Below are 15,442 nucleotides of genomic sequence, written 5' to 3'. Positions count from 1 at the left end.
AGAAAAGTTGGGATGCTGGCAAATGTGAATAAAAACAGAATGAAATAACACAAATTTCCAAATTTCATAGATCCATATTTTATTCACAATAGAACAGAAACTATTTTCCTATTTCATGGAGAAAAAATAGCTCAGTTTGAGTTTGAAGGCTGCAACAATTAAAAAAAAAAAAAAGTTGGGACTGGGGCAACAAAAGCCTGGAAAAGCAAGTGTTACTAAGAAGAAACATCTGCCATCTTAAGCTCATTAATGCAGCTTAAGACTGTCATTTAAAGAAGAAGCCACATGTGAACATGATCCAGAAATCCTATCTGCTGCCAACTTATCTGGACCAAAGCTCATTTAAAATGAACAGAAAAACTGCTCTGTGGTGAGACTTCATCCTTCTGACTAAAGAGGAGAGGAACTCCTCTTGTTGTCAGCGCTCAGTTCAAAAGCCAGTGTCTCTGCTGGGGGTGTATAGTAGAAGAATTTACAGGTGCATCGTAATGCAAACCTCTCTGAAACCCTACAACATAATTTATATTGTAACCTGATGTGCGCAAAGATAGCAAAGTAGCAGTGGGCTGTCACACATCATGTGACAGCCCACTGCTACTCTGATTGGCCTGTTCAGTATACTGTTGATTTCTCGTCTCCACTTCCAGCTGCTTTTTGCCCCAGTTGTGAGTTTATCAGTCAGACAATAACAATTATTGAATAATGAGCATAGCATCAATATAAGGATTCACAAATGTCCCTGAATTCTTGGAGGAACATTGATAAAACTATATGAATGTAGCTTGAAGAATAAATTTGTGTCCCTTGATCAATAAATGATCAACAGCAAAGATTTAGAAGAAAAGAAAATTGCAGAATTTGATTTGTTTCGGTCATGGCTGCCACTACATATAAAACGGTTGCAGCTCCAGAAATATTTGAGGTGTAAATAACATCTTTATTTTTTGCCCTTAGATCAGCCCTTCATCTGCCAATCAGTACTGTGGAACACCAGGACACGACCATGAGGTAATTACCATATAACACACACAACCATTAATGCTGGTGTCAGTGTCAGCCACATAAGTAAGTGTCTCCACAAGCTTTACAGATTCACAACAAAAGTCTCGATCAGCCGTTAGTGACTCTGGAATCTGCAGCTCGCATATCAGGAAGTTCAGCTTCAGTACTACAGGTTTTATATGTTACCATACATCCTGACAATGTCTTTCTCAGGGAAGGCGTTGCATATTTCAGCAAGACAATGCTAAACCACATTCTGCATCTATTACAACAGCACGTCACATTTTACACAGTGCTGCGATTTCTTTGGCAGTGCGGTTGTACATTCATGCATATTTTTAACATATTTAGGTATCTTACGTATGTACACATTTACATTATTACATTTGGATTATACCATTATAGATTAACTTATAGCGTTCCTCCCTGTATGTATTTACCCAGCTTATGCCTGTAGCTGAATGTTTATCGTTGTTTAGCGTGAGATCATTGCGGTCTGTGGAGGCATTGCCAAAAATCCAAAAAAATCTCCACAATGTGCGTAAGAAAGCAGAACTGGAATTTCTTGTATGTGCCACTGTACATCAGTCAAACTGATGTGCTGGTAACAGGAAAAACATACAAGGAAACAACAAGGTAACTGGTGATGGATAGACAGCTCAATCAGAGCATCTCAAAAAGAACAGGTCTTGTGGTTTGCAGAGGTGAGAGCCCATCAAAAACCAGTGAAGGACAACCCCCAGCAAACTCATGGGAGACAGTGATTAAGGTGGGGAGTGCTGATCCTGCAGAAGAGCTACAGAGTGACTAAAAAGCTCAATGGTGGCCATGATAGAAGGGTATAAGAGTATACAGTTGTTGTGTATGAGGCTATGACCAGACGCCATGCCCATTCTGGGCCCCGTCCACACCTGGATGGGTCTGCAGAGGGCTGACCCACTTAGGTGGATCCTAGGGCAATGAAAGAAGGTTGAAGTTTCAGGTATTTTGACACCAGCTGGTGAGCATGTCAGAGGTGTATCCTTACACACAGTGGATCCATCTGTCTTTACAATTCCATAGCAAAGATTGTGGTTGTTCACCACACCGCTGCTTCCATTTAGATACATGTTTTTGTCCTTTTCATTGGGGTTCAATATGCCTCTGGCTGAATGACTCATATTTTCTTTGACATCATGCAGACAGCTGGATGTGTTATTTACACAGAAAGAGACGGGAATCCTATTCAAGCAGTGGGATCCGCTAGAACAGGGGTAGGCAACTCTAGGCCTCGAGTGCTGGTGTCCTGGAGGTTTTAGATGTGTCCATGATCCATCACAGCTGATTTAAAGGGCTAAATGACTCCTCAGCATTTCTTGAAGTTCTCCAGAGGCCTGGTAATGAACTAATCATTTGATTCAGGTGTGTTAACCCAGGGTGCGATCTAAAACCTGCAGGACACCGGCACTCGAGGCCTGGAGTTGCCTCCCCCCTCATCTAGAAAAACTACTTAGATCTGCAGACCCCAGACCGAGGGCCTAAAGGAGCTCCTGGTGTCTGTTTTTGTCATATAATCACTTAGTTCATTTTTACAGGAGTCTTTTTTACTACGTGCACAGAAAAGGCTTGTGGAACATGCAGTGGGCGATATTAAAATAGTAAGACCTGAAGCTGGTGTTTAAATATAACCTTTCAGTTGACTAGAAAAAAGCTGGAGCCAGGAGGGTTAACTGGACTGGTTAAATATAAGCCTTGTTTTCATTAGGAATCTGTAGGAAGAGGACCAAACTTTTCCTGTGCAGCTGGAAGTGGAGCAACTGCAAATAACAAAATAAAAAAAGGAAAGAAAAAATGTCTAGAAAAACAAGAACACTTAAAAGTTTTTTGTTCCAGTGTTTAATTTAAAAAGTTTAATTAAAATAAATTCATTTAAATATCAATCGTTCCTTCCATTTTCAAGTCATAGCATAATTTTAGCTCATAAAATAATAATAATAAATAAAACTATACTTTAATACTCAGACATCCAGTCCACTTCTGTCCCACTGAATCAGGTCCAACTCCACCAAAGGCCTCATGGTGACATCAGAGTGTTTTGTACATGACTGATGCTGAGTGAAGATTAATTCAAATACTAACATTTAAACTCTACACAGTTTCTCAGTAACACATTTGTGCTCTGTTCTTCAATATGTGCTAAAATGTCTGCCCGCGCCGTATCACAATATAGACATATGCTGCCATCATGTGCCGCAAATGGCAAAGTGCATGGAAGTGACTGTGACTGCACTGCTGCAAGGAGAAAAAAATGACATTTTTATTTTCAGTATACAGATATTTTATACATCACTGGACACTTTATTAGGGACACCTTACTAGCACTGAGTGGATGCCTTTTTTTCCTTAATTCTCCATGGGATACATTCAACAAGGTCCTGGAAACATTTCTCATAGTTTTTGGCCCCAAATCTCATGTTTGACATGATAGCATCACACAGCTGCTGCAGACATGTTGGCTGCACATCCATGATGTGAATCTCCCGCTCTAACACATTTCAAAGACCCTCTATTGGATTGAGATCTGGTGACTGTGGAGATCATCTGAACACAGTGAACTCAGTTTCCTCTTCAAGACACCAGTTTCAGATTACATTAAATGTTACCCTGCTGGAAGCCGCCATCGGAAGATGTGTACACTGTGGTCAGAAAGGTTGTGACATTTAAATCATGCTCAGCTGGGGTCCAAGGTGTGCCAAGAACATATCCCCCACTCTATTACCACTGATATAAGCCAGTATGGATCCATGGTTTCATGTTGTTTATTCTGACACTACCATCCAGAAGTTGTTGTTGAACTTCAGCAGGTTTGTACTGATTGTTTGTACATACCTAAATTAATTGAGTTGCTAACATATCATTGTCTGATTACAGGTGTACCTAATAAAGGGTCTGTAAATTCATGTGTATAACAGAATCAAATGTGTACAAATGCACAAACAAATGCAAAGATCTGTTTATGTGCAGCAGAAATAAATAAAAGTAGAAAAAGGGTGACTAACCAATTTTTTAAATGTAACAATTTGCAACTTAGTGCTAAAATATAGAGTTGTTTGAAACGGTAAGGTGCAATATCAGAAAGTTCAGTTCTGATTTTGATTTGTGCTTATAGGGAACAGCCTATTTAAATGGGTTTATAAGGCCATGATTATGGTATTTGTCGTACACAGTGTATAGCTCCTTCAAATCACAAACACAGTCTATTTCAGGGGTCGGCAACCTTTCTGATGATGAGTGCATCTAAAGTTTCCTCAGAGGTCAGTGTGCCATATGATTGCATTAGCAATAAATGTAATAAGGCTCTATATCAACAGTTACACACTACATAGAACCACTTTATAGAATCATATTTGTTTGCAGATGTTGGCAGCTGTCAGCAAATAGTTATCAGCTATTTTGAAACAAAAAAAGACTTTTTATCCATAACAGCAAATGAACTGAACAACAGAAAATGCCAATGCTATTTATGGCCTCCTCACAACAATGATAAGAAAAATAAACTGGGCCAACATGGCATGTTTGTTAATACAGAGACACACATGTTACTGTGATCTCTGGTCTCCCACTCAGAGACACAGGTCTGCGAGTGTCCAGCATTCAGAGGCTGCCTCAGGACTCATGTGAGAGAAAACCTGCTCACACAGACATGTAGAGCCAAACACTGTCAATAAGGCCTCTGCAATGTTCTGAAGACAGTTAAACCTGTCAGGTAGTGACGTCCAGCAGGTGAACATGCAGCTCCATGAACACGCACAGCTGTGGAGTCCAGCTGCGCTCGTAGTTCTGCAAACTTTGACCCCACAGAGTCGAGCTTTCAGTTCAATCAGCTGCGTTTCGATGTTGCATTAACTGGCATTAACTCAGCCAGTTAATGTGAGACAACCAGCTGCTTATTAAAGCTTTCTGGTTTGATCAGAAAAGAAAACATTGGTCCAAACGCCTGAAAGTCCTGAAAACACATTGTGAATTCTGCCTCGAGTCTACGGATGTATCCGTGTGTTTCAGCGGTGCTGATGCTGCGCTGAGCCGACAGATGCTGAAGCATTTGAAGTGTTGGAATGTGGGAATTTCAACATCGCTTGAAAAAACTGCCAGCTAGCAACGTCCCTCTCACCGGTAGGCGAAGTGATTTTTAGCCAATTACAAGTTGAGTCTGGTAGTTGGGGTTGTTAGCTAAGATGCCGTCATTAAGAAGCGGCACAACTAATGTGTGTATGTGAGCTAATCTGCGATGTGCACCGCTGGCCCGGCCATTTATTTTTTAATGCACCTTCTCAGATTAACTCACTGTGTGTCGTGCCCAGGGCTGGACTGGGACAAAACATCTGCCCGGGCATTTTGACTAGAGACCGGCCCCCCAGGTATTAAAGCCATAAAGCCTTTGAATGAAAACAGACGCTGTTGTGACAGTGATGTACAGTCTTGTTGGTATATGTATGATTTCTATACATTGTACATCAGGTAAAAACTTTGGTTGTAAAATTCAGATAATTATTTAATAAAAACGAGACATTTTAAATGAGAATAAGAAAGAAAAGTATTTCTTTGTGCCCCCCTCTCCCTGTTAATGCCCTACCTGCCCCCTGGCAAAACTTTGCTAGACCCGCCCCTGCACAGTTACCAGCTGTCAGCTACTTAGAAAAGGATCCTGGGGTTATTTGTCTCTCAGAAACAGTTCATAACTTCAACTCATTCATGTCACCTAAAGGGTAAACCTGTTTCTCCATCACCTGTTCAGCTCTGATGATCCAGTAAGGACATCTCCTGGTTTCATCTTCATGTTTCCCTCTCACCAAACCAAACCGATATCATGACCAGCAGCTTTACAGCTGTGGCTCCAGCAAACATCAGCTGATACTAGAAATTAATATTAAATAAATTCTAACAACAGCTGATCAAGCTTAAACGTGCTGCTGTTGTTTAGTACGATATCAGGCGGTTTCCGCTTTCTGGCGCAAAGTGGGCGATAAACAAACAAGAGAGACGATCAGCTGATCATTGATCAGTTTCATGATTGAAGTAGCAACAGGAGAGGGAGGGTGAGAGAATGAGAGAAGAGGCAGCTGTGCAGCAAAGACAGAATAAATCCAGCTTTGTGTCTTTTTCATTCTAGCTGAAGTCCTGGACAAACTGTGTTCCTTCTCAGCTCAACACGAAACGCGCAATATTTTCTCTGAATGCGGAACGATTCCGTTTTTTAGGGGACGGTTGGAAACTTTACTAACTAACCTTATGAATAAAATAAAGTTCACCATCAGTAACATCATAGCACCCACCCAGCTGTATGGAAACCCGTCATGCTAGCTAATACGCAGTACGAAAAAGTCAGCCTAACAAAAATAAACTCCATCTAAACTTGGTTTATATCTGACCCTGATAGACTGCAGGTCATAACTTCTTACCTGAAGTTCAGTTCACCTGATACTTGGACCGGCGCCCGCCTCGGGTCTCTCCTGCCTCCACTTTCCCCTCATCCACCTGTTGCCTCTGTGGAAGCTCCGCCATAGCCACCACTAGAGCAGGGCAATATGACCAAAAATATTTATCACGATATACATTTGAAAATTTGCGATAAGATATAACTGACGATATAATTGACACTAGACAAAATACTTTACAACTCCTCAACTTTATTAGTGCAAAAAAAACCCCATCAATGTATTTTCACTTACACAAGCAGCTTTTTAAGTTATATAAAAAAATTTAACAGTGCAAATGCAAATTCCTCGCTGACAGTTTAACCAAAAGGCATTTCCAGTGGAAACTGGCCGACATATCCTCAGCATAACCATGTATAATATCCACAAAACTTAAAGAGGTTATACACACACAGTATGGTAACATTATGTTGAAGCACAGTATCACTCCGCGAGGCTCCGCCTACGATAGCCGTAATGCTCCGACAATCCATCAAGCGGTGCGGCTTCGTAGCTAAGCAAAGTCGTACTGAAACATTTAACAGATTTTTGAGCGCCGTGTACATAAAATCGTTTCGAGGTCAGTAAACACAACCAGAGTTCATACATAAGGCACACGGGATTATAAGGGGCTCTGTCGACTTTCAGAAAAATCAAAGGATTGATTTTAAGTGCGCCGTATTTTCCAAAAAATACGGTAATAACGACGGCCCGCTAGCATGCGCTACCAAAAATAGTGCTTTGTTGTGTATCTGACGGATGAAAGCTGAACCAGTTCCACACCAGTGAAGCTGCAGCATTTTTACAAACCAGTTCTGGTTCATGGTTTCATTCAACGATCCGCTTTCGCCTTTCTCATTCTCTGTCACAGCCATGTGTATGTAAACAAAGACACCGCGCATGCGCGTTTTACCCATATTCTATCGCGATATTTCATTTTCTTATCATTGCCCAACATTACACCGGTATTACCGTGAATGGTATGATATAGCCCAGCCCTAGCCACCACCAAACAACTGACTTATTTTTACACATCGACCAGCATCTGGCCAATCCACCACCTTTCAGTGTTTATACCGTTACAAATAAATAAATAAATAAATAAATCATCGGCCCATAAAAACGAAAAATCACCATCCGGTATGCCCGATGGCCAATCCAGCTATGGTCGTGCCATCAGTTAACCCGTCCCCAGGGTTGCTGACCCCTGTTGTAAACCTGCCATTTCACTCTTTCTTCTATTCTTCTGTTACGAATCACCCCTGACACTCATCTCCACCCACTCCACCCAGCCTGTATTCTCTGTCCGTTGTTTTTGGATGGTTGACCCCAGGTATTTCATTTCATCCACCTTCACTCTACTCCAGCGTCACCATTACAACAGCCCTGAATGAGCTGAAACACAGTCAGTGTAACAGTGTGGAAAGGTTCCCACTTCGTAACACTTCTGTTTGATCCTGTTATTTTCAGAAACTCTTTTTTAAAATTACAAATCTTATAAAAGGTTAAAAAGTATAGCAAAAAAATAGTTTGGGAATATAAGCAGAAAATTAAATTAATTACATTTTGAAGCATTTAATGTATTTTTATTTCATTTTTGTAATTAATTTATTGACTCCTTTTTCACCCTTATTTTATACCACGGCATCTTCGGTCTTCCATACTTGTCCACCTCCTGAGCCAAGACCACCTCCCAGTGGTTCAATATGAATTTACAGCTTTATTTAACTGGGCGGAACACGTCTCTTTGGCCCCTCCCTTGGATAGTGAGGGCCCTGACGTAGGCTTTTGAGGGTAGCAACAGTTGCCTCGAGACCCCGTCGCGCTATAGTGACTGTAGCCGTGGAGACAGTTACTTACCAACGGGCGCAACACTCAGCAACAGCGGCTGCAGCATCTGGAAGTCACCGAGCGAGAGGGAGAGAGTGGAAAGAGAGAGGGCACAACTTTTCTCAAGGCAAAGGTGACTATACGTTTGTAGAATTTAGAAACTAAATGAATCCTAAATTCGAGGTCGAACGTGTTAGCAGGGGTCTGGATTATTTACAACACAACTTTCCCTTCTTTTGTGGTATCCGCCCCAAGTTGAGAACGGTTTTCCACTCTTCATTTGACTGACATTTACCAGTTGCAGGCGACAGCCTTTAGCCCGGGATCCGTTCCTTTTATCCTACTTAATTTGTTTTACACTCTGCCTTTAACATTATACTCCGTGTCATCGTTACTTCAACTCCAAATCGATTCAGCATCACTTTACACTTGTTGCTACGTTGTACCGTGTGCTGCGAGGTTTGAACGCACTTCCAGCTCAGTATCAGCGGGATGGATGGTGAAGCTACCGCTCAAAGCTACAGCTAATGCTAATTTGGACGACCAGCAGCCATGAGTGCAAGTTCTCTCGTTAGTTCGTGTGGCGTTGTTGACGGCGGCTGTGTGTTGTTCGCCACAGCACGGGCAAACTTCGTCGTTCCCAGAATCGGATTCAAGCAGGTGGAAAGGCTAGCTAGCTAGCCTTTAGCACGAGCGGCAGTTATGTTATGTTGCTCTAACCGTAACCAACGTCCGCTGCGTGCATCTTCTCACCGTGACAACTTTTATTTCTTCCGGGAGCTTGGCAGCTCTTTCGTAGCACTTTTCACTCGCAAGTTTTCTCTTAAAAGCAATGAAAAATATCGAACATTTAACCACTGATCAACTTCTGCCGGCGGGGTTACTACACCAAATTCTGACGCTTCCCCTGGTTTTTCCCACTACTAAATCACGTCATGAATCAAACTCTGTGACCTCTGATACCAAAATATAACTTCAGTAGAAAAAGTTGTGATGTTTGAGAAATGGCTTGAATAAGGGGGTATATTACAGCTAGGTGGTGCTATGATGGTTCTTTTATGTAGCTGTCTTGGATGAGAAACTAAGCGTTGAATTTGCTGTTTTCTGCGTGCTTTTAAAGCAGTGCATGCGATATACCGCTATGCATTTTATAATGACTAGATTTATGTAGTCGACCTATTCCCCACTCTTAAATTTGGAGTACACACCCCCCCCCCCCCGTTTTGACAATGCCTTATTTACTGATCAGATTCAGAAGCAAATTGTGTGCTAATGGCCAAGGTGTTCCTAGTGCCACTGCCTCTTTGTTCAAGCAGAAGGTCTCACTAGGGTTGCTGTTTGATCCCTCTGCAGAGCCGAAGGTGCATATCAATCTGTGCTGTAGCATTTAAAGGAAACAAAGGAAGCAAGAGATTTTCAGTAGTTTTAGACTGTGTCTGTAACTGGTTTTCCAGGTCTTTGCACACCAAAGACGTCCCCCGCTTTTGGGATTGTGTTTCTTCCTGTCCCACGAGGTACATTAATTCTAACGAACTGTCTTTTCCGAGACAGTTGTCAGGTGCTCGGTCATTTGTAGTGTTTGCTATTGAAGCATCAGGAAGCATCTTTGCACCATGAAAATTTCACTAATTGATGCCCTCTTTGCAATGATCCATAAACTTGGCAACACACACACAAAATCCTTGGATGAAGAATTCATTTTGGAAAGTTGAGCTGAATGATTGAGTGACTAACCAATATCTTGTTTCTTTAGGTCAAAAAGAGGTATGTTAAAATATAATGTTCATGAACCACGTGTGCATGAACTTGTTTCGGACTGTGTGTCAGAGAGGGAAGCTTATGTTTGATTGGTCAGACAACTTCCCACAACTACAATGAAAATAAATAAATGACTGCGCTGAAACCGTGCGTGTCCCCCCCAATTGAGCATGACACTGTTATGTTTACATGGCAACTTGATATACAAATACACCCAAGTCGTGGAAAGAAAGGGGTTGGAGCATGCCGGGGGAGGGGGGTGAAGTGTTATTCTTTTAAAAGTCAGTGTTTTTAATCGGGTTATTTTCATCCCCCTCTTTGTGGTAGGAGTGCATAGCTTCAGCCTACAGAGGCAGGTCAGCAAAGAGAATTAAAGTGGAGAGCAGCTGGGGGTTAGAGAGCTATTTGGGAATTGTTTACTGCACAGCTTGTAAAGTGTGGAAATTATTAATTAGCATGTTGCTTTAATTTCTGATGTAGTTTACTTTGCCATCTGTCTTTATCCTGAATTTCAGTGACCACACTTGGCTTTATTGACATTGCCTTCACCCTGAGATCGCTAACCGTAAGTGTTACATTGGGGTGTGATTTAGAGATATTAATGTTTCTTTTTTAGGCTTTCCTTCGTCTCTCATAGCCTTAATTTAAGCCATGTCCGGACTTGCGTGTATGATTTATTTATTTTTTTGCAGTGTCCACTGTTGCCTGTGTGCCATTTTGAGTGTTTGTAGTACAGTTCAGCTATCAATAGGACAGCTGCAGTGGTCTCTTGAGCAGGGGGGTGACCTGACACAGCTTTAAGTCACATGTTCTTTCTCTCCCTGTGTATGTGGTGTGTGCGTGTGCTTGCTCATGCTGTATTTAGCCCATCTTAATGAGGCCCCAATGCTGCCCCAGGGAGGAGTTCTCAATCCAATAGCTAGCTTCAGATACAGACACTGACCCGACCACTACTGTGAGTTTTGCTGGTGCTGTTTACAGTTGATCGTATTCCTGCAGACTTACATTTACCTCCCAGTGTGATAAGTGAACTGTTTGGCTTTCGAAACCTATCACTGTCTGATTTTTTTCCCCCCTGTTTTTAACACCACTTTTAATGGCTTGTCCCATAACTGCAGTCAAAAGCATGTCAGGATATCACAGAGCGAAGCAGAAGAACTAAGAAACAAATGCCTCGCGGGGCTTGTTAAGTGGAAATTAATAGTGCCATTTGTACACATGAAATGTTTTAATTTCATAAGCGCCATAATTCATTTATTTGTTAAGGGCTTTTCATTTTAACTGATGTGCTGCCATTACTGTTTTATAAGATTTGTTGATAGGGAAAATTGTTTTAAGTATCCTCTTGACTTGCATCAAGTCTTCCAGCTGTAAAGATGTTGGAAATCAGTGGAGACTTGTGCTGCTAGGATACGAAGAAACAAATCCCACACTGAAAAATGCTGCCACTGATTGGCCCTCGTGTGGTGACAACAAGTTGAAACTCGTTGTGAAATGAAATGTTTTTCTGTGTGTGTGTGTGTGTGTGTGTGTGTGTGTGTGTGTGTGTGTGTGTGTGTGTGTGTGTCATCAGCGGCATTCTTAGCATTCCACCTGTTTGTATCGTAGCTACAACACTGGTAATTAAATTTCCTGCCGCAAACAGCAGACAAGGCAGTCACATTTGCATTACAAAGACTGCCCCCCCCCCCCTTCCTTTGAGTCAGAATAGTAGCAGACACCCCCCCCCCCAAATTCACTCCCCACTTTTCCTGTTTGTTTTTTTTTGGTTTTTTTTTGGTTTTTTTAGTGCTAATTTGTTAAGGGATATTTATTTGAATAAAAGAGAACATGTTCTGTTAGTGCAAACCTGCTACAAAGTAACAACCAGAACCAAGACTAACGGTAGTCTTTTTGATTGAGAGGCCTTCAAACAGTATTTTTAGGCAGAAATGCTTTTTAGAAGCATTTACATGATAAGATTTAATGGGCAACGATTGCAGAGCATTCATTGGTGGAAGCATTCTTGATTCTGTTAAGTGGTAGATGTTTTTTTTACAGTGAGATCTCATTATTTATCTTAGAAGACCCTTTTCTACTCTTTATCTTAAATGGAGAGCAAATGTTAGTCTTGGATTTTTCAGTGCTGGTGGTATCGTGTTTTCTGACAGAAGAGCGCTGCAGATTGTAAGGTAGGGCAGCAGGCCTAGCAGTGTGTTAGTTTGACTGTTTGTTCTGTGTTTACCATACAATTTAAGTAAGTTGTCCAGTGTTGATGGACAAGCAGTTTAAATTAATTTACATTGAAATCATTTAATTATATTGGTATGTGGCAACTGTACCGTTACAAAACTGATTATTATCTGTAACCAGTAGTCTGGCACAAACTGTTGCATGCAAAGTACACCTGTCTACATATGCTGTATGTATAGTACTTATACCAAAGAGCTGACAAATGAAAGGAAAAACCCTTAGCGTGAGGGGCTTCGGTGGCTTTATTTTGTTGTTGTGTGTGGAAGTAACCCGGCACAGGTTGGTTTCACTCCACCTCTGAGTCACTGTGAGTCAATACAAAGCTGTTCTGAGTGATCACCTTTATCCTGTGATGAAACATTTTTGTCCTGTGGGGGAGTGTTCTCCACCAGGATAACAATGACCCTATTCGTAGGACACTAAGAGTCACTGAATGGTGAGTATAGAAAATATAGTGAATGAAATGACCACCTCAATCTGCCGATCTCTGCCCAGATTAAACCTGGGGCATTCTGGAGCCGTTTGGAAGACTGGCGAGACAGGTCACGACCTGGAGAATCGAGGGCCAAAGTGCACTGAAATTGTTCTTGTTTGTTTGCCATGTGTTAGTCATGTGTAGATGTGTAGAAGGCAAAGGATGCGTTAAACACTTAAATCTGTGTTTTGATGGCAAGCACTCAGCCTGGTGTAGTATTCACTACATAAACAACAGACACTTGGATCTGTCTCAGATTTAAAGCATTAACTGATGACTCATTATTTCGTATCAAGTAGTGCCCCGCGTACATACAGTACGATGATTCTTGGTGTCAGATCTCTATGGCGCAAACGCTTGCCAAGAAGGTAGACTGCTCAAGTGAAACATGAGGCTTATCTCAGGTTCATCGGTCAAGATTGAGAAAGCTTGCTGCCAGCACCTGAGGTAATCTTCAGAGAATGTGCTTCCCTGAAGGAAAAAAAGGAAGTGCACGGGTTTGAAACACACCTGTTATAACAGAATACCTAAAACCAGATTTGTGTATTTTAGTGTAGCTACAGAGAAGGTGAAAATCCACGACCAACTTAAGCATTAGGATATGTCACCTTTTTCCAGTTCCTCCTTAAAAAACCAGAACTGAAAACATGAATCGATTTTTGTAGTGTATCTATAGATTTTTAATATTGCATCTCAATGACAAAATGGCATTATAATAAAAAAAGCTTCTAAAATACAGCTGTAGCTTCTCATGTTTTCTATAATTTGACAAAATGAAAGCATTTTGCAGGCCTGACAGGAGGATGTGATTTAAGTCTTGCTGTTACATGAGTGAAACTGGTATTATTGAAGATTCTACTCTGTAGTCATTAGCCTCCTTTGCTCTTAAGCAGCCAGGTGACTCGAGTAAACTTCCCTTCTTTGTGTTATCGGTGTGGCAGCCTTGAAACACATTAGCTAAATTCTCTCGAAGGAAAGAGGCGCCCACACACGAGAGGGTACTCTGATTACATTTCCCAGTTGTGACTGTCTCGCTCCGCTTCCCTGTCTTGTGTTGCTTTCTTTCAGTTGAACTTTTGTTGAAAATGTGCCATTTTCAGATCCTCAGCCTTAATCTTCAGATGTTAAATGGCAAGGATAAAAGGCTCGGGCGGGGGCATGGAAATCTGGAAAGGGTTAGAAGAGGTATGGCGTCGGGGAGGAAGTTGTGAGTGTAATGCATAGGCGAACACACACAGTCTCCATGGCAACAGTTTGATCTTTCTCTCTGTGGCTGTCATGCCTGCAGCACACATGGTGACGGAGTGGACAGGTTGCACTGATGACCAGAGGCGGGGAGGTGCGAGCTAGGGAGGGGAGGAGTGTGCTTGCATCAGAGATAGTGGCCGGTGCCTCCTTTTTTCTTTTCCTTCCCTCTCTCACTCGGTCTCTCGTTCTCTTTCGCCCACCCGCCCCCTCCCAGCTCTCCCTAAACTCTGCCATCTGCAGACCCCAAGAGCTGCTTTGATTGGATTAGCCATGAATTAATGAGACAGGCTTGAAGAACAGCCTCTGTTGTGGAAATCTCTTATCATATCTTAATTCGCTCTTTGTGCGAGCGCGTGTGCCTGTGTGATCTTATAAGTTCTTTTAATGAAATCAAAGAAAAGCTCAATGCTTTCTTTTTCAAAGCCACAGATTGTAATGAATTTGCTTGAAATGATGTCGCTGACTAAATGAGTCCCCAAATTGGGGGAGTGTATGTTAAAAGCCCTGAGAGAGACCTGTTGCTCATTCTGGAGAGATGTAGAGAGGTAATGCAGGGTTGTACAAATATCCTCCGTTTCAAACACAACAAGTGTTACTTATGCTGTATTTTCTCTTCCACCGAGTTGGAAAAAGTTTTGCTCGGTTCAAGCTGTTTACTGTCATCTGCCTGGACAAAGACTGAGCGTGGTTTGGATGTGTTGTTTTTGGGTGGCATGAGTGTAAAGCTAACCCTGACGAATGGACTCCTGTCTCCTCGACGGCCTAAACATGCCCTCCTCCTTTTGACCACCGAGTGTTTTCAGAAAACAGCACTTTGTCATGTCGCAGTCAACCTAATCCTAACCAGCATAAAGTCTGTACATTTTTCTATGACTGCAGCACAGAAATAACTCTGCCTCCATGTCCCCTGCCGTCTGAAATTAATAGCATACACACTATTTATTGTTGTAAGTTTCTACTTAGCGTGAGATAGAAGGATCAGGTGGGGGATGGCATTGTTTGGTTTGGGAAGTATTCTGTTGGTTGCGTAGCAACAGGCTCCTGGAAACGGGAGTGGACGGTGTTGCCACTAGCAACCGTTGTTGCTCTGCAAACAATGTGGGCCAGTGCAAACATGAGCCAAGACTGCGGGCTCCTGCTTTTAATTGAACATCTGTATGTGTTTTTCTCTGATTGAGCCCTGTGTAAGTTAGATCTGTCACTGACAGATGTTTACATTTTGTTGGCAATATAGGCCTGATTATTAATGACAGTTTGGGAGGCCTCCAGGGTTCCTAACATGTGACTTTTGTTATTTCTGTATAGCTTTTAAAACTCTGGTATCTCCTGAAAGCAGGGATTCTTTGTGTAATGTTGTAAAGTGCTTATCTGGGCTTTGCTTGAAATAAACCAGGCTTGCAGACCTGACATGAAAACAGACTTTTTGTGTGAAGTTGTCTCTGAG

The 15,442-nt window shown here is 41.9% G+C and overlaps 1 protein-coding gene across 2 annotated transcripts in view; it reads left to right on the top strand.

Annotated features, from left to right (window-relative positions):
• The first annotated feature begins 8,258 nt into the window (after positions 1-8,258).
• The window catches only part of rfx2 (regulatory factor X, 2 (influences HLA class II expression)), a 30,776-nt gene continuing 23,592 nt past the window's right edge, over positions 8,259-15,442 (top strand). For both annotated transcript variants that reach the window (XM_085387005.1, XM_085387002.1), the window contains exon 1: positions 8,259-8,418. The gene's annotated coding sequence lies outside the window, so the exon portion shown is untranslated. The remainder of the gene's footprint in view (positions 8,419-15,442) is intronic.

The sequence above is a fragment of the Rhamphochromis longiceps genome, linkage group LG17 (assembly GCF_057381845.1).
Source record: "Rhamphochromis longiceps isolate RC_006_pf linkage group LG17, R_longiceps_female_GT1.1, whole genome shotgun sequence".
In the NCBI taxonomy this organism is placed as follows: domain Eukaryota; kingdom Metazoa; phylum Chordata; class Actinopteri; order Cichliformes; family Cichlidae; genus Rhamphochromis; species Rhamphochromis longiceps.
The sequence above is the reverse complement of the archived record's forward strand: the minus strand, read 5'-3'. Positions and strand labels throughout refer to the sequence as shown.